This window comes from Botryllus schlosseri, chromosome 1 (genome assembly GCF_051294905.1).
Source record: "Botryllus schlosseri isolate E-star chromosome 1, Bs_hap1, whole genome shotgun sequence".
Classification (NCBI taxonomy): domain Eukaryota; kingdom Metazoa; phylum Chordata; class Ascidiacea; order Stolidobranchia; family Styelidae; genus Botryllus; species Botryllus schlosseri.
The window spans coordinates 19,085,137-19,104,782 of record NC_137236.1 but is presented as its reverse complement, the minus strand read 5'-3'; the positions used below and the strand labels follow the sequence as shown (position 1 = coordinate 19,104,782).

At 43.5% G+C, this 19,646-nt stretch overlaps 7 non-coding genes and 17 pseudogenes across 7 annotated transcripts; all 24 read left to right on the top strand.

Moving 5' to 3' along the window:
- Positions 1-7,662: 7,662 nt before the first annotated feature.
- On the top strand, positions 7,663-7,771 carry LOC145451487 (5S ribosomal RNA; annotated as a pseudogene).
- Positions 7,772-8,206: 435 nt separating this feature from the next.
- LOC145451598 (5S ribosomal RNA) lies at positions 8,207-8,318 on the top strand (annotated as a pseudogene).
- Positions 8,319-8,664: 346 nt separating this feature from the next.
- LOC145453165 (5S ribosomal RNA) lies at positions 8,665-8,783 on the top strand. The gene has a single exon (XR_013919637.1). It is a non-coding gene; the product is annotated as a 5S ribosomal RNA (ribosomal RNA).
- A 427-nt stretch (positions 8,784-9,210) lies between these two features.
- On the top strand, positions 9,211-9,330 carry LOC145450251 (5S ribosomal RNA; annotated as a pseudogene).
- A 345-nt stretch (positions 9,331-9,675) lies between these two features.
- On the top strand, positions 9,676-9,794 carry LOC145450957 (5S ribosomal RNA; annotated as a pseudogene).
- A 435-nt stretch (positions 9,795-10,229) lies between these two features.
- Positions 10,230-10,341, top strand: LOC145451591 (5S ribosomal RNA; annotated as a pseudogene).
- Positions 10,342-10,698: 357 nt separating this feature from the next.
- LOC145453164 (5S ribosomal RNA) lies at positions 10,699-10,817 on the top strand. The gene has a single exon (XR_013919631.1). It is a non-coding gene; the product is annotated as a 5S ribosomal RNA (ribosomal RNA).
- A 427-nt stretch (positions 10,818-11,244) lies between these two features.
- LOC145450245 (5S ribosomal RNA) lies at positions 11,245-11,364 on the top strand (annotated as a pseudogene).
- A 344-nt stretch (positions 11,365-11,708) lies between these two features.
- LOC145450994 (5S ribosomal RNA) lies at positions 11,709-11,827 on the top strand (annotated as a pseudogene).
- Positions 11,828-12,262: 435 nt separating this feature from the next.
- Positions 12,263-12,374, top strand: LOC145451584 (5S ribosomal RNA; annotated as a pseudogene).
- A 358-nt stretch (positions 12,375-12,732) lies between these two features.
- LOC145453163 (5S ribosomal RNA) lies at positions 12,733-12,851 on the top strand. Its single transcript, XR_013919630.1, has one exon. It is a non-coding gene; the product is annotated as a 5S ribosomal RNA (ribosomal RNA).
- Positions 12,852-13,278: 427 nt separating this feature from the next.
- Positions 13,279-13,398, top strand: LOC145450241 (5S ribosomal RNA; annotated as a pseudogene).
- Positions 13,399-13,742: 344 nt separating this feature from the next.
- Positions 13,743-13,861, top strand: LOC145450988 (5S ribosomal RNA; annotated as a pseudogene).
- A 435-nt stretch (positions 13,862-14,296) lies between these two features.
- Positions 14,297-14,408, top strand: LOC145451580 (5S ribosomal RNA; annotated as a pseudogene).
- A 357-nt stretch (positions 14,409-14,765) lies between these two features.
- On the top strand, positions 14,766-14,884 carry LOC145453160 (5S ribosomal RNA). The gene has a single exon (XR_013919628.1). It is a non-coding gene; the product is annotated as a 5S ribosomal RNA (ribosomal RNA).
- A 427-nt stretch (positions 14,885-15,311) lies between these two features.
- LOC145450884 (5S ribosomal RNA) lies at positions 15,312-15,431 on the top strand (annotated as a pseudogene).
- Positions 15,432-15,788: 357 nt separating this feature from the next.
- LOC145453158 (5S ribosomal RNA) lies at positions 15,789-15,907 on the top strand. The gene has a single exon (XR_013919626.1). It is a non-coding gene; the product is annotated as a 5S ribosomal RNA (ribosomal RNA).
- A 427-nt stretch (positions 15,908-16,334) lies between these two features.
- On the top strand, positions 16,335-16,454 carry LOC145450877 (5S ribosomal RNA; annotated as a pseudogene).
- A 357-nt stretch (positions 16,455-16,811) lies between these two features.
- LOC145453878 (5S ribosomal RNA) lies at positions 16,812-16,930 on the top strand. The gene has a single exon (XR_013919959.1). It is a non-coding gene; the product is annotated as a 5S ribosomal RNA (ribosomal RNA).
- A 427-nt stretch (positions 16,931-17,357) lies between these two features.
- LOC145451572 (5S ribosomal RNA) lies at positions 17,358-17,469 on the top strand (annotated as a pseudogene).
- A 357-nt stretch (positions 17,470-17,826) lies between these two features.
- On the top strand, positions 17,827-17,945 carry LOC145453152 (5S ribosomal RNA). The gene has a single exon (XR_013919625.1). It is a non-coding gene; the product is annotated as a 5S ribosomal RNA (ribosomal RNA).
- Positions 17,946-18,372: 427 nt separating this feature from the next.
- Positions 18,373-18,492, top strand: LOC145450240 (5S ribosomal RNA; annotated as a pseudogene).
- A 344-nt stretch (positions 18,493-18,836) lies between these two features.
- On the top strand, positions 18,837-18,955 carry LOC145450975 (5S ribosomal RNA; annotated as a pseudogene).
- Positions 18,956-19,390: 435 nt separating this feature from the next.
- Positions 19,391-19,502, top strand: LOC145451564 (5S ribosomal RNA; annotated as a pseudogene).
- The last annotated feature ends 144 nt before the right edge of the window (positions 19,503-19,646 follow it).

Here is a 19,646-nt window from a genome sequence, read left to right as displayed (position 1 = left end):
CTCTGCCTGGGCCTGATCTTTATCGGATACATTATTTTCCTTTCCGTCTCGCATACCCACTGTGGGACTCAGATTGCACGGACACCAATACATTAAAATCGGAAATTCAAGGTGTATTGGGTTGAGCAACGAGTGTGAAAATTTTACAAGTAGTATGAAGTTCTCTCGATAATTTGGGAGTAGATTTGTAAATTTAAATTCAAATTGCGTGTTGACGGCTGCCAACACACACTAATTGAATTGCGTTCAGACAGCCGCACAGTTATGATTCTACGACTGCATGCCGCCGTACGGCAGCAGGTTGGCCACCCCTGGTCTTGGGACAATGATTCAAGTTCTTGTATTCGAGTGCAATACTGATTTTATCGTTTTTTTTTCAGTAGTTCTCAAGCTTTTTTAGACACGCCCCATTTATGATAGTGAAAAATGATGCGCCCACTTTATGGTCATATCACAAAATGCAACCAGAATGCTAGCAATCTCAGCGGATAGTTTGATTGCATGGACGGTTATGACTGCTGATGAGAGAATTCTCAAATATGAAATTCGGACTATAGACAGAGCAAAAAATGAATTCGATGTCAATCGAGCGGAGCGCTAAAAAAAAATCAGTTGACCGCAGCGTCGCGGCCTCCTTCCGTGCTTTCATGCCCCCCAGTTTGAAAACCACTGCTCTAGTCAGTATTATAATCATGTGTTCAAAGAGTTTCTTGGAGGTACTTCAACTTCAATCCCGTGTTCTTATCTTACATTGACAATATTTAAATTGTGTTCAAATGTTGCATAAACTCGAGTTCTTGAAAAATTTAAACGAAGATAGAAAGCTTCTCAGTATCCAAATGCAGATGCAGAATGTTTTCTCTTTTCCGCAGATTCCGGTTTCATGTCATTTCATGTCCGAGCTAAAATATCCTACCTGCAACCTCCTTCAGGTCGAAGTGAGCAAAAAATACGGCAACTGAAACATGACCACCGCTGGTTTTCGGCAATCGAATGATTCGCTGTTTACCTGAGAAAAGTAAGTGGGCTCATCTGACAGCTTTTTACTTTGAGTCTGTTTGGGTCGGGTAAAATTGAAAGTTGCTGTTCTTTGTTACTGAACACCGGAGATGGCCTGATTTAATATTGCCCAACCCAAATCCTATCCTGCATCTGAGATCGTCATCCGAGTGCAAGTCCGTTGTTGACTTACCGTAAACCTTCCTTAAAACGAGCATAAAAATTGTAAATCATGGGACTTCGGAAAGTCGCGAATCTAAACCAGTTATCAATTGCTCATCTCTACGGATGCGGACTAAAGCTGAATCGAGTAGTGAGATAATACTTTTTCAAGCAACGAATTCACACGCCACCATTAGTTGATCCGTCGCATAGAAAAATTGTCTCAATACTTTCGAATAGCACAAGACTGCTGTCACGTACCGATCCACACTTGCGATGGTCAATAAATAGTCACTGTCCAGAGATAACAAAATTATTTGTGACCAAGTGTGACTGGCTACCTTTTTCTCGTTTGCTGCGACACCACCAAATTAGGGATAAAGGTTTCCATAGGGCAGTGGTTCCCAACCGGGGGGGAATTCCCCCCTTGGGGGGAAAATTAGAAATTTTTAGGGGGGAATCTGGCTTTCGGATTGTATCAGAAGATACACAGGCTCACAAGGTTTTTAGATTTTTATGGTAGAACTGTCGAGTATGAAACTAGTTCTTTACAACTGTATGTTTCTCTGGCGGATTTTAAGCCAGGTATATGTTCAAATGCTTTCCGTAGATATGACACTCCCTGATAAAGTGAGGCTCGTGAGACGATTTCGTTGGGCTTGTGACAGCCTCCCGACCAAATTGCTACTAAGCAGGAAAAAGTCAAGCCGAATTCAGGACAAGGTCGCTGGTGAAAATTTTTACCTTTTCAAGCCAACATATGAGCTAACGTGAAAAACATGCCAAATTCGTCTATTCAACTCAGGGCCATAGCAAGCGGACTTGGTGATTTTTTTCGTCAGTGACTACCAGACCAGTAGAAAACATGTCAAATTTAGCTGTACTTTACCAAAGTGTAGTGTGGTCCCGGTCCGCATTCGAACATGGTAGTTCGGATATATCGAAATATGTTTGACCATATATTGCTAAGTCAATAAATGGTTGTGCGTTAAAAAGCACCTTTTTTAGTCACAGGAAACTTTTTCATAGGGGGGGGGGGGGGATTGTAGCTCAAATATCGGCCAAGGGGTCCATGAGACGAAAAAGGTCGGGAACCACTGCCATAGGGGAAAATACTATCGAAACTGAAATTCTCGTTTACAATTAACTCCATGGCAAGAAGCGTATATTCGAGCAGGCCTACTCGTATAAATCATTTCTCATTGCTCAACTCTATTCACTGGATTGACTTGTGACTCGAGACAAGTCATCTTCGATTTTGTTAATTTTGAATCAATTTCTTCTCGCCAAAGGATTTCAGTTCAAGTCGATACACGACGGTTTGCCGTCATAATAGGCGGTGCTCAAGCCAACTCAAAGTCAGTTTAGTTATTCGAAGCTTAGTGCTTGGTTCTGTATCAAATCACCTGAACAGGTCCTCACCCCCCCCCCAACTAGGGGCATAGCTAGCTGAAAGAAAAGGAGGTTTATTTTGAAAACGGATGATGTTCTAAATTTTACAGTGTTTCTCAACCCCGAGCACAGGAATTTTAGGTAACTTAATTGTCAACCTGGTATTGCCTCGTGTTTCTCAATGTTTATACGCCATACTGTCATAGTGAATTTATTTAGACTCAGCCGGGGTGACGTGATATACTGTATGTCTGCCACTACACAAGATATACCAAACCAGGCTTTTGGTTGCGTAATAATTATAGAGCAAAAATATTAGCTACGATTAATGGTGGGTCGTAAGTTAAACTAGCTTTTACAATTGCATCGCAACAACGAAAGTTTCATTGCCTTTGAATTTTCTATTTGGTTTATTTGAATTATTCCAGGTCAGAAAAATTAACAATTATGATTCACGATTTTCATTCGCACTCATTCGGGGTTTTTCATTCGCACCGTACGCACCACCTTCGTCATTCGCACTGCAATTTTTTTCATGCGCACAAGTGCGAACCGTCACACAGGTTGAAAAGCACTGCTCTAGAGTCTAGATAACTCTTAATCGTAATGGAAGAATCAGGTTAAATCTATGTGCAAATACCAATGCAACAAGGATCAGATAATCTTGCTCGTGTTAAATGGGCACTATTCTCTCAAAAGGATCTGGTCTCAAATTGCGAACAGGTCAAAAATATTTTTGGGCGCAACCATTTTCGTCAGAAAGCCACCGTAATGGAACTGCAGCTAAATGTAATTTGCATATCGTCCCGTGCCGTACTAGCTGCCGCTGCTGCACGTTTTCGGTTTGAAATTTTTGGCGCGATATCTTCACTGTTGTACTTGCCCGACGCGGCAGCCTTATTGTAGCTCCATTGCTTTTTATAGCACGTGGTAAACGTATGCTGCATCACTCACTTTGCTTCCACATGATACAGCAATGCGGACTCTCAATGCCACTTGCAACATATGCACTGCGTAATCACTAGGTCGATTTTTTTGACATGTCAAAATAAGTCAAAATTGTAGCGTTACGCCAAAAAATTGTCAAAATTGTTTACAAATTCAAAATTATTTTGACCCCTGCATTTCGATGGTATCATAGGTTTTGCCCTGTCGGTGAACTTATCATTTGATATTTTACAGCTTGCAGCCTACTTTATAGGCCTACCGTTGTAGACGGCCCATTGTCTACTCATTGTGAATCATAAACGGTCGAATGAAATAAATGGGTTGAAATGGTGTTATGTTCAGCGTACCGCAATATCCTAACTGAAGCAAGACTGCTCGGACATTGCATGGCTCTTATATCAAGAAGCGCATGATGAAACATTGTGATGTAGACACCATTGTCAGAATGAAGCAACACGGTGTGTCACCAGCAGTGTACGCACAACTTCAGTGTTGTCAGCCAACAACTGCTGCTGTTGAACGTTCTTTCTCCATTCTTGGCAAACTACTTAGTAAGGTCATACACTTTCTACCCGAGAATGTAGGAAAGTATCTTTCGTTGTTGTTGTTGTGCTACATGCTACAACAAATTTTAATTATTTCTTCTATAATACGTAACGTAAGTACTGGAATTCTTCATAGGGCTAGATTTCGTTACAATAAAGTTTTTTCATGTTAAAATTTGTCAAAAACGGTTTTTCCGGCCTAACCACTTCGTAAAGACAGACGGTTCCAACCAGGAATTGAGATAGTAGTACAATTTCAACATTATGTGTGAAAACACCTAATTTGCATGCGTCAGGTCAAGATGTGGTCAAAATTACGGTAAGTGTTTTTTAGGTAAAAAAATGTCAAAATTCTGATCTTTTAGGTAAAAATTTTCCGTTCTTCAAGTAAACAAAAAATCGCCGTAATAATCACCATACTGTTGAGGCTCGGGTGTACGCTATGGCGATAATTTAACCACAACAATAACGGTGCTGTACTCTTAGCCCAATTTATAGCCTATTCAGCGTTTTTTAGACAACCTAACAACTTCATGGTGTAGCCAGTAAGATCGGAATTTTTTCATCTCATAAATCCAAAACTTACTCTAATAGCGATGCGTCTACAGCCCTAAGGGGTCCTTGAACTAGTTTTAGGGGTTCGTGAATCGGCACATCATCAAAAAAACTACAAAACCAGATTGTCCTATAAGAATGACGTCGTGAGTGGAACTGTGACATCTAAAACCATTGTTTGATTGTAATGAAGCATCCAACGCATGGTACTTATATTCATTGAAAGGAGATTTGTGCTGCGATTCGATCCACCAGCAGGATGATCGCAAAGCGCTATGCAATGGTTATTGACGAGAATGAACGGATCATTTTTGATGACGTGCGATTGGGAATATATAATCCACATACGTAATTGAACTTTCTATGCAATCAATACTGGTATGATATTATGATGAATGGCGCTCGAATGGACTCAAACCCGGGCACTTGATTTTGTCCAACCCTAGTAGCCAGTTTTGGGTAGCGACTCGAGTCGATTCAATTCACTGCAAAATGTGACTCAATGCAAACTGAAATATATAGCCAACTTAAATCAAATTTAAATACTCGTACTTGACTGGTAATAATATCGCACAGTACTCGATTTTACTGAGACTCAGATGTGACTCAAATCAAGTCATTTAAAATCAGTAACTCGAGTCAAGTTTTTACTGGGATAATTAATTTGACGTGATCTCAGTGCTCAGAATCATGTCACCCAGGTACTCAATTTTGCCCGGGCCTAGTAGTGACTTCTTTTAAGTCAGTCTCGGGTGGTGACTTGAGTAGAGTCAAGTCATTAAAAAATGTGATTTATTCAAGTCTTGACTCGATTTTGCCCAATGCTGACTCGAACAGTCGACTCAAAATCAAATCACCTGGGTAGTTACTGGATTTTCCCCAGGGTTGTAATGACTCGAGTCCGAGTCGAGTCACGATTTTCTGATGACTTAACTTGACTCGAGTCATTGTCTCAAAATACGAAAATGACTCGACTCGGCTCGAGTCAATCTGTGTATTGACTCGACTTGGACTCGAGTCATTGTGCGTGACTCGAACCAAGTCATATGACTCGAGAATCGGACGGCAAAGACCAACATTTCATTGTAATTCCGAAGAATAGTAAAGTAACCACCTTATTGGGATTTCGTATATTGGTACTGGTACTTGAAAATGCGACCACAAACTGCTAAATGCGAGGAAAATTAGTATAATATAAATGCGAACCATTCGATATCACAAAACAGAGTTATAAAAGTGGGTTTAACGAGACCTTAACTGGAAACTGGGCAGTCAACACAATGACTTGGACTCGGACTCTAGTCATAACACCATGACTCAGACTCGACCCTCTGCTCGGCGACTTGGACTCGGTGGTGAATTGAAAATGACTCGACTTGACTCGAGTCAAAACTATAAAAGTCAGATTGACTTGTGATTCGGAGCCTTGTGACTTACTCAACAACTCCGTACCTCACTTAATCAGAAATTTATCCCTGATGTAATATCTGAAAACAGAGCAAAAATACCAATCACATTCCCGCCCTGAGATATATTAATGCCAGTTATTTCTTTGCCAGTTGTAAGCGCCATTCTTCCTGAAATGAAAGCACCATATGATCGCCAGCAACTTTGACCACCTATGGCGAAGAGCAAATACTCTTTCATGCGACAGAGGAGCACACCCACCAGCTTCCGAAGTGTTGAGTCAACTTTCTGCTGCACCTCATTCCTGGACTGTACCTTTACAAATTATCTGATAGAGACTAGATTGGTGATCGCGCCACCAAGTACCGTGTCTGGCATACTTGTACAAACTATTGCATATTCATAAACTATTGCATTTCTACTTCATAGTTTTAAAGCAAAACGAAACCTAGAAAACTTACCTTCCACTACTACTTGTACTTGAGTAGAAATATACAGCGTTACTGCTACCTCTACTAGAGCATGAACGATGACTGTATTCGGCACCTCTGCTGAAGTGTCACCAGAAGTGGTCCCTAACAAAATACTACTCTTTCGAAGTACTGGAGTATGTCTTGCATACTTACACTATACTTACTCAAGTGGTTATGATTTTAGCCTGAGCGCACATCTACAATTTTTTGTGCTTTGCAATATTCTTTTGCCCTCGAAAAGTGTAGGCGCTCAGGTCTGCATCACCTATTCAATAATGTTGACTGCTCTTTGAAATCAGGTTTACATGCATTGGTATTGTTGCACGGCGATTATTTTGCGAATAATTATTTATTGACGGCAAGTATAGTCTGCAGACTCAGTGTCGCTAGATGTGTTGTGCTCGAATATACATCAAGGTATGTAGGTCGGAAGCATTTCGAGAAAAACGATATCTGGTCAACTAATGTATGCTTGGAACAAATGTAATATCGCAATGTCTGCAATGCGGATGTGCTGTTGTGCGGCACGGGACATTGCGGCCTTGCGGGTAGGGCAATTTTGATTGTGTGGTGTAGAACAATGTTTTTTTTCCTGTTTGATCTCGCTGATCCTGTTCCGTGTTTGATGTGTTGCAGCCCTGTGCTGGGTTCAACGAAATAGCAAGTAAAAAACGCTTTCGATGTTACTGAAATGCCGGTATGTTATTTTTGTGTGTGCTGGTTTAAGAGCCCAACTCGTGGCACGTGAACAAGGGCAACGATCGGATAGCAGGCAGCAGCATGCGGGAAGCCTGAACTTCCTGCATTATTTGATAATTAGATTACAACTGTTTTGTATGCGCACGTAGGCCTACGTACAACTATGAATGTCATCATTTGCTGGCCGCCGCTTATTTCAATTTGTAGTCATACTAGGCCTAACACATTTTCATTATATTAAACTCTCGTACTGTTTTGACATGACGGAAAGTGCAATAAAATAACTACTCTGACAGCGAGAGCTTACTTGTGTGTTTGTCGACATGATACAAGAACAGAGCAGGATGCCAACGATATTCGACCGCTGGCAGACGGGTTGAAAATGCCCCAGCGCAATCAGACAATCTGCTTTTCTGGCGTCTCGTCGACAACATGGCAACGGAAATTGTCAACATAAAACGGCCGAATTGGTAACCACACTCGCCTACGACCATACCACGTTGAATATACCCGATCTCGGAAGTCAAGCAACGTTGGGCCCGGTTAGTACTTGCATGGGTGACCGGCTGGGAATACCGTGTGTAGTAGACGGCTTTTGCATTTTTGTCGCACAAACTCGATCAATTAGATTGCAACTGTTTTGTATGCGCACGTAGGCCTACGTACAACTATAAATGTCATCATTTGCTGGCCGCCGCTTATTTCAATTTGTAGTTATACTAGGCCTAACACATTGTCATTATATCGAAATCTCGTGCTGTTTTCACATGACGAAAAGTGCAATAAAATAACTACTCTGACAGCGAGAGCTTACTTGTGTGTTTGTTGACCAGATACAAGAACAGAGCAGGACGCCAATGATATTCGACCGCTAGCAGACTTTTCTTTCCAGTTATTGGGCCGAAAGTGCCTTGGCGCAATCAGACAATCTGCTTTTCAGGCGTCTCATCGTTGGCAGCGTGGCGACTTTTCGCCTGAGATGAACGAAAAATGTCACGTAAAACGGCACAGATTGTATCCACTGTCGCCTACGACCATACCACGTTGAATACACCCGATCTCGTCTGATCTCGGAAGTTAAGCGGCGTTGGGCTCAGTTAGTACTTGCACGGCTGGGAATACCGGGTGCATGTAGGCTTTTGCATTTTTTTTCCGCACAAACTCGATCAATTCGATTGCTGTGCTTTATTTTCAAATGAACTATCGCGCGAAATTTGGAATTGTAATCGGCCTAACACATTTTCATTATATCAAACTCTCGTACTGTTTTGACATGACAGAAAGTACAATAAAATAACTACTCTGACAGCGAGAGCTTAATTGTGTGTTTGTCCACAAGATACAAGAACAGAGCAGGATGCCAACGATATTCGAACGCTGGCTGACGGGTTGAAAATGCCCCAGCGCAATCAGACAATCTGCTTTTCTGGCGTGCTGTCGACGGAAATTGTCAACATAAAACGTCAGAATTGGTAACCACACTTGCCTACGACCATACCACGTTGAATATACCCGATCTCGTCCGATCTCGGAAGTCAAGCAACGTTGGGCCCGGTTAGTACTTGCATGGGTGACCGGCTGGGAATACCGGGTGTAGAAGGCTATTTTTGTCGCGCAAACACGATCAATTTGCTTGCAACTGTTTTGTATGCGCACGTAGGCCTACGTACAACTATGAATGTCATCATTTGCTGGCCGCCGCTTATTTCAATTTGTAGTTATACTAGGCCTAACACATTGTCATTATATCGAAATCTCGTGCTATTTTCACATGACGAAAAGTGCAATAAAATAACTACTCTGACAGCGAGAGCTTACTTGTGTGTTTGTTGACCAGATACAAGAACAGAGCAGGACGCCAATGATATTCGACCGCTAGCAGACTTTTCTTTCCAGTTATTGGGCCGAAAGTGCCTTGGCGCAATCAGACAATATGCTTTTCAGGCGTCTCATCGTTGGCAGCGTGGCGACTTTTCGCCTGAGATGAACGAAAAATGTCATGTAAAACGGCACAGATTGTATCCACTGTCGCCTACGACCATACCACGTTGAATACACCCGATCTCGTCTGATCTCGGAAGTTAAGCGGCGTTGGGCTCAGTTAGTACTTGCATGGGTGACCGGCTGGGAATACCGGGTGCATGTAGGCTTTTGCATTTTTTTTTCCGCACAAACTCGATCAATTCGATTGCTGTGCTTTATTTTCAAATGAACTATCGCGCGAAATTTGGAATTGTAATCGGCCTAACACATTTTCATTATATCAAACTCTCGTACTGTTTTGACATGACAGAAAGTACAATAAAATAACTACTCTGACAGCGAGAGCTTAATTGTGTGTTTGTCCACAAGATACAAGAACAGAGCAGGATGCCAACGATATTCGAACGCTGGCAGACGGGTTGAAAATGTCCCAGCGCAATCAGACAATCTGCTTTTCTGGCGGCTGTCGACGGAAATTGTCACATAAAACGTCAGAATTGGTTACCACACTTGCCTACGACCATACCACGTTGAATATACCCGATCTCGTCCGATCTCGGAAGTCAAGAAACGTTGGGTCCGGTTAGTACTTGCATGGGTGACCGGCTGGGAATACCGTGTGTAGTAGACGGCTTTTGCATTTTTGTCGCACAAACTCGATCAATTAGATTGCAACTGTTTTGTATGCGCACGTAGGCCTACGTACAACTATGAATGTCATCATTTGCTGGCCGCCGCTTATTTCAATTTGTAGTTATACTAGGCCTAACACATTGTCATTATATCGAAATCTCGTGCTGTTTTCACATGACGAAAAGTGCAATAAAATAACTACTCTGACAGCGAGAGCTTACTTGTGTGTTTGTTGACCAGATACAAGAACAGAGCAGGACGCCAATGATATTCGACCGCTAGCAGACTTTTCTTTCCAGTTATTGGGCCGAAAGTGCCTTGGCGCAATCAGACAATCTGCTTTTCAGGCGTCTCATCGTTGGCAGCGTGGCGACTTTTCGCCTGAGATGAACGAAAAATGTCACGTAAAACGGCACAGATTGTATCCACTGTCGCCTACGACCATACCACGTTGAATACACCCGATCTCGTCTGATCTCGGAAGTTAAGCGGCGTTGGGCTCAGTTAGTACTTGCACGGCTGGGAATACCGGGTGCATGTAGGCTTTTGCATTTTTTTTTCGCACAAACTCGATCAATTCGATTGCTGTGCTTTATTTTCAAATGAACTATCGCGCGAAATTTGGAATTGTAATCGGCCTAACACATTTTCATTATATCAAACTCTCGTACTGTTTTGACATGACAGAAAGTACAATAAAATAACTACTCTGACAGCGAGAGCTTAATTGTGTGTTTGTCCACAAGATACAAGAACAGAGCAGGATGCCAACGATATTCGAACGCTGGCAGACGGGTTGAAAATGCCCCAGCGCAATCAGACAATCTGCTTTTCTGGCGTCTCGTCGACAGCATGGCGACGGAAATTGTCAACATAAAACGTCAGAATTGGTAACCACACTTGCCTACGACCATACCACGTTGAATATACCCGATCTCGTCCGATCTCGGAAGTCAAGCAACGTTGGGCCCGGTTAGTACTTGCATGGGTGACCGGCTGGGAATACCGGGTGTAGAAGGCTATTTTTGTCGCGCAAACACGATCAATTTGCTTGCAACTGTTTTGTATGCGCACGTAGGCCTACGTACAACTATGAATGTCATCATTTGCTGGCCGCCGCTTATTTCAATTTGTAGTTATACTAGGCCTAACACATTGTCATTATATCGAAATCTCGTGCTGTTTTCACATGACGAAAAGTGCAATAAAATAACTACTCTGACAGCGAGAGCTTACTTGTGTGTTTGTTGACCAGATACAAGAACAGAGCAGGACGCCAATGATATTCGACCGCTAGCAGACTTTTCTTTCCAGTTATTGGGCCGAAAGTGCCTTGGCGCAATCAGACAATCTGCTTTTCAGGCGTCTCATCGTTGGCAGCGTGGCGACTTTTCGCCTGAGATGAACGAAAAATGTCACGTAAAACGGCACAGATTGTATCCACTGTCGCCTACGACCATACCACGTTGAATACACCCGATCTCGTCTGATCTCGGAAGTTAAGCGGCGTTGGGCTCAGTTAGTACTTGCATGGGTGACCGGCTGGGAATACCGGGTGCATGTAGGCTTTTGCATTTTTTTTCCGCACAAACTCGATCAATTCGATTGCTGTGCTTTATTTTCAAATGAACTATCGCGCGAAATTTGGAATTGTAATCGGCCTAACACATTTTCATTATATCAAACTCTCGTACTGTTTTGACATGACAGAAAGTACAATAAAATAACTACTCTGACAGCGAGAGCTTAATTGTGTGTTTGTCCACAAGATACAAGAACAGAGCAGGATGCCAACGATATTCGAACGCTGGCAGACGGGTTGAAAATGCCCCAGCGCAATCAGACAATCTGCTTTTCTGGCAGCTGTCGAGGGAAATTGTCACATAAAACGTCAGAATTGGTAACCACACTTGCCTACGACCATACCACGTTGAATATACCCGATCTCGTCCGATCTCGGAAGTCAAGAAACGTTGGGCCCGGTTAGTACTTGCATGGGTGACCGGCTGGAAATACCGTGTGTAGTAGACGGCTTTTGCATTTTTGTCGCACAAACTCGATCAATTAGATTGCAACTGTTTTGTATGCGCACGTAGGCCTACGTACAACTATAAATGTCATCATTTGCTGGCCGCCGCTTATTTCAATTTGTAGTTATACTAGGCCTAACACATTGTCATTATATCGAAATCTCGTGCTGTTTTCACATGACGAAAAGTGCAATAAAATAACTACTCTGACAGCGAGAGCTTACTTGTGTGTTTGTTGACCAGATACAAGAACAGAGCAGGACGCCAATGATATTCGACCGCTAGCAGACTTTTCTTTCCAGTTATTGGGCCGAAAGTGCCTTGGCGCAATCAGACAATCTGCTTTTCAGGCGTCTCATCGTTGGCAGCGTGGCGACTTTTCGCCTGAGATGAACGAAAAATGTCACGTAAAACGGCACAGATTGTATCCACTGTCGCCTACGACCATACCACGTTGAATACACCCGATCTCGTCTGATCTCGGAAGTTAAGCGGCGTTGGGCTCAGTTAGTACTTGCACGGCTGGGAATACCGGGTGCATGTAGGCTTTTGCATTTTTTTTTCCGCACAAACTCGATCAATTCGATTGCTGTGCTTTATTTTCAAATGAACTATCGCGCGAAATTTGGAATTGTAATCGGCCTAACACATTTTCATTATATCAAACTCTCGTACTGTTTTGACATGACAGAAAGTACAATAAAATAACTACTCTGACAGCGAGAGCTTAATTGTGTGTTTGTCCACAAGATACAAGAACAGAGCAGGATGCCAACGATATTCGAACGCTGGGAGACGGGTTGAAAATGCCCCAGCGCAATCAGACAATCTGCTTTTCTGGCGTCTCGTCGACAGCATGGCGACGGAAATTGTCAACATAAAACGTCAGAATTGGTAACCACACTTGCCTACGACCATACCACGTTGAATATACCCGATCTCGTCCGATCTCGGAAGTCAAGCAACGTTGGGCCCGGTTAGTACTTGCATGGGTGACCGGCTGGGAATACCGGGTGTAGAAGGCTATTTTTGTCGCGCAAACACGATCAATTTGCTTGCAACTGTTTTGTATGCGCACGTAGGCCTACGTACAACTATGAATGTCATCATTTGCTGGCCGCCGCTTATTTCAATTTGTAGTTATACTAGGCCTAACACATTGTCATTATATCGAAATCTCGTGCTGTTTTCACATGACGAAAAGTGCAATAAAATAACTACTCTGACAGCGAGAGCTTACTTGTGTGTTTGTTGACCAGATACAAGAACAGAGCAGGACGCCAATGATATTCGACCGCTAGCAGACTTTTCTTTCCAGTTATTGGGCCGAAAGTGCCTTGGCGCAATCAGACAATCTGCTTTTCAGGCGTCTCATCGTTGGCAGCGTGGCGACTTTTCGCCTGAGATGAACGAAAAATGTCACGTAAAACGGCACAGATTGTATCCACTGTCGCCTACGACCATACCACGTTGAATACACCCGATCTCGTCTGATCTCGGAAGTTAAGCGGCGTTGGGCTCAGTTAGTACTTGCATGGGTGACCGGCTGGGAATACCGGGTGCATGTAGGCTTTTGCATTTTTTTTCCGCACAAACTCGATCAATTCGATTGCTGTGCTTTATTTTCAAATGAACTATCGCGCGAAATTTGGAATTGTAATCGGCCCAACACATTTTCATAATATCAAACTCTCGTACTGTTTTGACATGACAGAAAGTACAATAAAATAACTACTCTGACAGCGAGAGCTTAATTGTGTGTTTGTCCACAAGATACAAGAACAGAGCAGGATGCCAACGATATTCGAACGCTGGCAGACGGGTTGAAAATGCCCCAGCGCAATCAGACAATCTGCTTTTCCGGCAGCTGTCGACGGAAATTGTCACATAAAACGTCAGAATTGGTAACCACACTTGCCTACGACCATACCACGTTGAATATACCCGATCTCGTCCGATCTCGGAAGTCAAGAAACGTTGGGCCCGGTTAGTACTTGCATGGGTGACCGGCTGGAAATACCGTGTGTAGTAGACGGCTTTTGCATTTTTGTCGCACAAACTCGATCAATTAGATTGCAACTGTTTTGTATGCGCACGTAGGCCTACGTACAACTATAAATGTCATCATTTGCTGGCCGCCGCTTATTTCAATTTGTAGTTATACTAGGCCTAACACATTGTCATTATATCGAAATCTCGTGCTGTTTTCACATGACGAAAAGTGCAATAAAATAACTACTCTGACAGCGAGAGCTTACTTGTGTGTTTGTTGACCAGATACAAGAACAGAGCAGGACGCCAATGATATTCGACCGCTAGCAGACTTTTCTTTCCAGTTATTGGGCCGAAAGTGCCTTGGCGCAATCAGACAATCTGCTTTTCAGGCGTCTCATCGTTGGCAGCGTGGCGACTTTTCGCCTGAGATGAACGAAAAATGTCACGTAAAACGGCACAGATTGTATCCACTGTCGCCTACGACCATACCACGTTGAATACACCCGATCTCGTCTGATCTCGGAAGTTAAGCGGCGTTGGGCTCAGTTAGTACTTGCACGGCTGGGAATACCGGGTGCATGTAGGCTTTTGCATTTTTTTTCCGCACAAACTCGATCAATTCGATTGCTGTGCTTTATTTTCAAATGAACTATCGCGCGAAATTTGGAATTGTAATCGGCCTAACACATTTTCATTATATCAAACTCTCGTACTGTTTTGACATGACAGTAAGTACAATAAAATAACTACTCTGACAGCGAGAGCTTAATTGTGTGTTTGTCCACAAGATACAAGAACAGAGCAGGATGCCAACGATATTCGAACGCTGGCAGACGGGTTGAAAATGCCCCAGCGCAATCAGACAATCTGCTTTTCTGGCGTCTCGTCGACAGCATGGCGACGGAAATTGTCAACATAAAACGTCAGAATTGGTTACCACACTTGCCTACGACCATACCACGTTGAATATACCCGATCTCGTCCGATCTCGGAAGTCAAGCAACGTTGGGCCCGGTTAGTACTTGCATGGGTGACCGGCTGGGAATACCGGGTGTAGAAGGCTATTTTTGTCGCGCAAACACGATCAATTTGCTTGCAACTGTTTTGTATGCGCACGTAGGCCTACGTACAACTATGAATGTCATCATTTGCTGGCCGCCGCTTATTTCAATTTGTAGTTATACTAGGCCTAACACATTGTCATTATATCGAAATCTCGTGCTGTTTTCACATGACGAAAAGTGCAATAAAATAACTACTCTGACAGCGAGAGCTTACTTGTGTGTTTGCTGACCAGATACAAGAACAGAGCAGGACGCCAATGATATTCGACCGCTAGCAGACTTTTCTTTCCAGTTATTGGGCCGAAAGTGCCTTGGCGCAATCAGACAATCTGCTTTTCAGTCGTCTCATCGTTGGCAGCGTGGCGACTTTTCGCCTGAGATGAACGAAAAATGTCACGTAAAACGGCACAGATTGTATCCACTGTCGCCTACGACCATACCACGTTGAATACACCCGATCTCGTCTGATCTCGGAAGTTAAGAGGCGTTGGGCTCAGTTAGTACTTGCATGGGTGACCGGCTGGGAATACCGGGTGCATGTAGGCTTTTGCATTTTTTTTCCGCACAAACTCGATCAATTCGATTGCTGTGCTTTATTTTCAAATGAACTATCGCGCGAAATTTGGAATTGTAATCGGCCTAACACATTTTCATTATATCAAACTCTCGTACTGTTTTGACATGACAGAAAGTACAATAAAATAACTACTCTGACAGCGAGAGCTTAATTGTGTGTTTGTCCACAAGATACAAGAACAGAGCAGGATGCCAACGATATTCGAACGCTGGCAGACGGGTTGAAAATGCCCCAGCGCAATCAGACAATCTGCTTTTCTGGCGTCTCGTCGACAGCATGGCGACGGAAATTGTCAACATAAAACGTCAGAATTGGTTACCACACTTGCCTACGACCATACCACGTTGAATATACCCGATCTCGTCCGATCTCGGAAGTCAAGCAACGTTGGGCCCGGTTAGTACTTGCATGGGTGACCGGCTGGGAATACCGGGTGTAGAAGGCTATTTTTGTCGCGCAAACACGATCAATTTGCTTGCAACTGTTTTGTATGCGCACGTAGGCCTACGTACAACTATGAATGTCATCATTTGCTGGCCGCCGCTTATTTCAATTTGTAGTTATACTAGGCCTAACACATTGTCATTATATCGAAATCTCGTGCTGTTTTCACATGACGAAAAGTGCAATAAAATAACTACTCTGACAGCGAGAGCTTACTTGTGTGTTTGCTGACCAGATACAAAAACAGAGCAGGACGCCAATGATATTCGACCGCTAGCAGACTTTTCTTTCCAGTTATTGGGCCGAAAGTGCCTTGGCGCAATCAGACAATCTGCTTTTCAGGCGTCTCATCGTTGGCAGCGTGGCGACTTTTCGCCTGAGATGAACGAAAAATGTCACGTAAAACGGCACAGATTGTATCCACTGTCGCCTACGACCATACCACGTTGAATACACCCGATCTCGTCTGATCTCGGAAGTTAAGAGGCGTTGGGCTCAGTTAGTACTTGCATGGGTGACCGGCTGGGAATACCGGGTGCATGTAGGCTTTTGAATTTGTTTTCCGCACAAACTCGATCAATTCGATTGCTGTGCTTTATTTTCAAATGAACTATCGCGCGAAATTTGGAATTGTAATCGGCCTAACACATTTTCATTATATCAAACTCTCGTACTGTTTTGACATGACAGAAAGTACAATAAAATAACTACTCTGACAGCGAGAGCTTAATTGTGTGTTTGTCCACAAGATACAAGAACAGAGCAGGATGCCAACGATATTCGAACGCTGGCAGACGGGTTGAAAATGCCCCAGCGCAATCAGACAATCTGCTTTTCTGGCGTCTCGTCGACAGCATGGCGACGGAAATTGTCAACATAAAACGTCAGAATTGGTAACCACACTTGCCCACGACCATACCACGTTGAATATACCCGATCTCGTCCGATCTCGGAAGTCAAGCAACGTTGGGCCCGGTTAGTACTTGCATGGGTGACCGGCTGGGAATACCGGGTGTAGAAGGCTATTTTTGTCGCGCAAACACGATCAATTTGCTTGCAACTGTTTTGTATGCGCACGTAGGCCTACGTACAACTATGAATGTCATCATTTGCTGGCCGCCGCTTATCTCAATTTGTAGTTATACTAGGCCTAACACATTGTCATTATATCGAAATCTCGTGCTGTTTTCACATGACGAAAAGTGCAATAAAATAACTACTCTGACAGCGAGAGCTTACTTGTGTGTTTGTTGACCAGATACAAGAACAGAGCAGGACGCCAATGATATTCGACCGCTAGCAGACTTTTCTTTCCAGTTATTGGGCCGAAAGTGCCTTGGCGCAATCAGACAATCTGCTTTTCAGGCGTCTCATCGTTGGCAGCGTGGCGACTTTTCGCCTGAGATGAACGAAAAATGTCACGTAAAACGGCACAGATTGTATCCACTGTCGCCTACGACCATACCACGTTGAATACACCCGATCTCGTCTGATCTCGGAAGTTAAGCGGCGTTGGGCTCAGTTAGTACTTGCACGGCTGGGAATACCGGGTGCATGTAGGCTTTTGCATTTTTTTTCCGCACAAACTCGATCAATTCGATTGCTGTGCTTTATTTTCAAATGAACTATCGCGCGAAATTTGGAATTGTAATCGGCCTAACACATTTTCATTATATCAAACTCTCGTACTGTTTTGACATGACAGAAAGTACAATAAAATAACTACTCTGACAGCGAGAGCTTAATTGTGTGTTTGTCCACAAGATACAAGAACAGAGCAGGATGCCAACGATATTCGAACGCTGGGAGACGGGTTGAAAATGCCCCAGCGCAATCAGACAATCTGCTTTTCTGGCGTCTCGTCGACAGCATGGCGACGGAAATTGTCAACATAAAACGTCAGAATTGGTAACCACACTTGCCTACGACCATACCACGTTGAATATACCCGATCTCGTCCGATCTCGGAAGTCAAGCAACGTTGGGCCCGGTTAGTACTTGCATGGGTGACCGGCTGGGAATACCGGGTGTAGAAGGCTATTTTTGTCGCGCAAACACGATCAATTTGCTTGCAACTGTTTTGTATGCGCACGTAGGCCTACGTACAACTATGAATGTCATCATTTGCTGGCCGCCGCTTATTTCAATTTGTAGTTATACTAGGCCTAACACATTGTCATTATATCGAAATCTCGTGCTGTTTTCACATGACGAAAAGTGCAATAAAATAACTACTCTGACAGCGAGAGCTTACTTGTGTGTTTGTTGACCAGATACAAGAACAGAGCAGGACGCCAATGATATTCGACCGCTAGCAGACTTTTCTTTCCAGTTATTGGGCCGAAAGTGCCTTGGCGCAATCAGACAATCTGCTTTTCAGGCGTCTCATCGTTGGCAGCGTGGCGACTTTTCGCCTGAGATGAACGAAAAATGTCACGTAAAACGGCACAGATTGTATCCACTGTCGCCTACGACCATACCACGTTGAATACACCCGATCTCGTCTGATCTCGGAAGTTAAGCGGCGTTGGGCTCAGTTAGTACTTGCATGGGTGACCGGCTGGGAATACCGGGTGCATGTAGGCTTTTGCATTTTTTTTCCGCACAAACTCGATCAATTCGATTGCTGTGCTTTATTTTCAAATGAACTATCGCGCGAAATTTGGAATTGTAATCGGCCTAACACATTTTCATAATATCAAACTCTCGTACTGTTTTGACATGACAGAAAGTACAATAAAATAACTACTCTGACAGCGAGAGCTTAATTGTGTGTTTGTCCACAAGATACAAGAACAGAGCAGGATGCCAACGATATTCGAACGCTGGCAGACGGGTTGAAAATGCCCCAGCGCAATCAGACAATCTGCTTTTCTGGCAGCTGCCGACGGAAATTGTCACATAAAACGTCAGAATTGGTAACCACACTTGCCTACGACCATACCACGTTGAATATACCCGATCTCGTCCGATCTCGGAAGTCAAGAAACGTTGGGCCCGGTTAGTACTTGCATGGGTGACCGGCTGGAAATACCGTGTGTAGTAGACGGCTTTTGCATTTTTGTCGCACAAACTCGATCAATTAGATTGCAACTGTTTTGTATGCGCACGTAGGCCTACGTACAACTATAAATGTCATCATTTGCTGGCCGCCGCTTATTTCAATTTGTAGTTATACTAGGCCTAACACATTGTCATTATATCGAAATCTCGTGCTGTTTTCACATGACGAAAAGTGCAATAAAATAACTACTCTGACAGCGAGAGCTTACTTGTGTGTTTGTTGACCAGATACAAGAACAGAGCAGGACGCCAATGATATTCGATTGCTAGCAGACTTTTCTTTCCAGTTATTGGGCCGAAAGTGCCTTGGCGCAATCAGACAATCTGCTTTTCAGGCATCTCATCGTTGGCAGCGTGGCGACTTTTCGCCTGAGATGAACGAAAAATGTCACGTAAAACGGCACAGATTGTATCCACTGTCGCCTACGACCATACCACGTTGAATACACCCGATCTCGTCTGATCTCGGAAGTTAAGCGGCGTTGGGCTCAGTTAGTACTTGCACGGCTGGGAATACCGGGTGCATGTAGGCTTTTGCATTTTTTTTCCGCACAAACTCGATCAATTCGATTGCTGTGCTTTATTTTCAAATGAACTATCGCGCGAAATTTGGAATTGTAATCGGCCTAACACATTTTCATTATATCAAACTCTCGTACTGTTTTGACATGACAGAA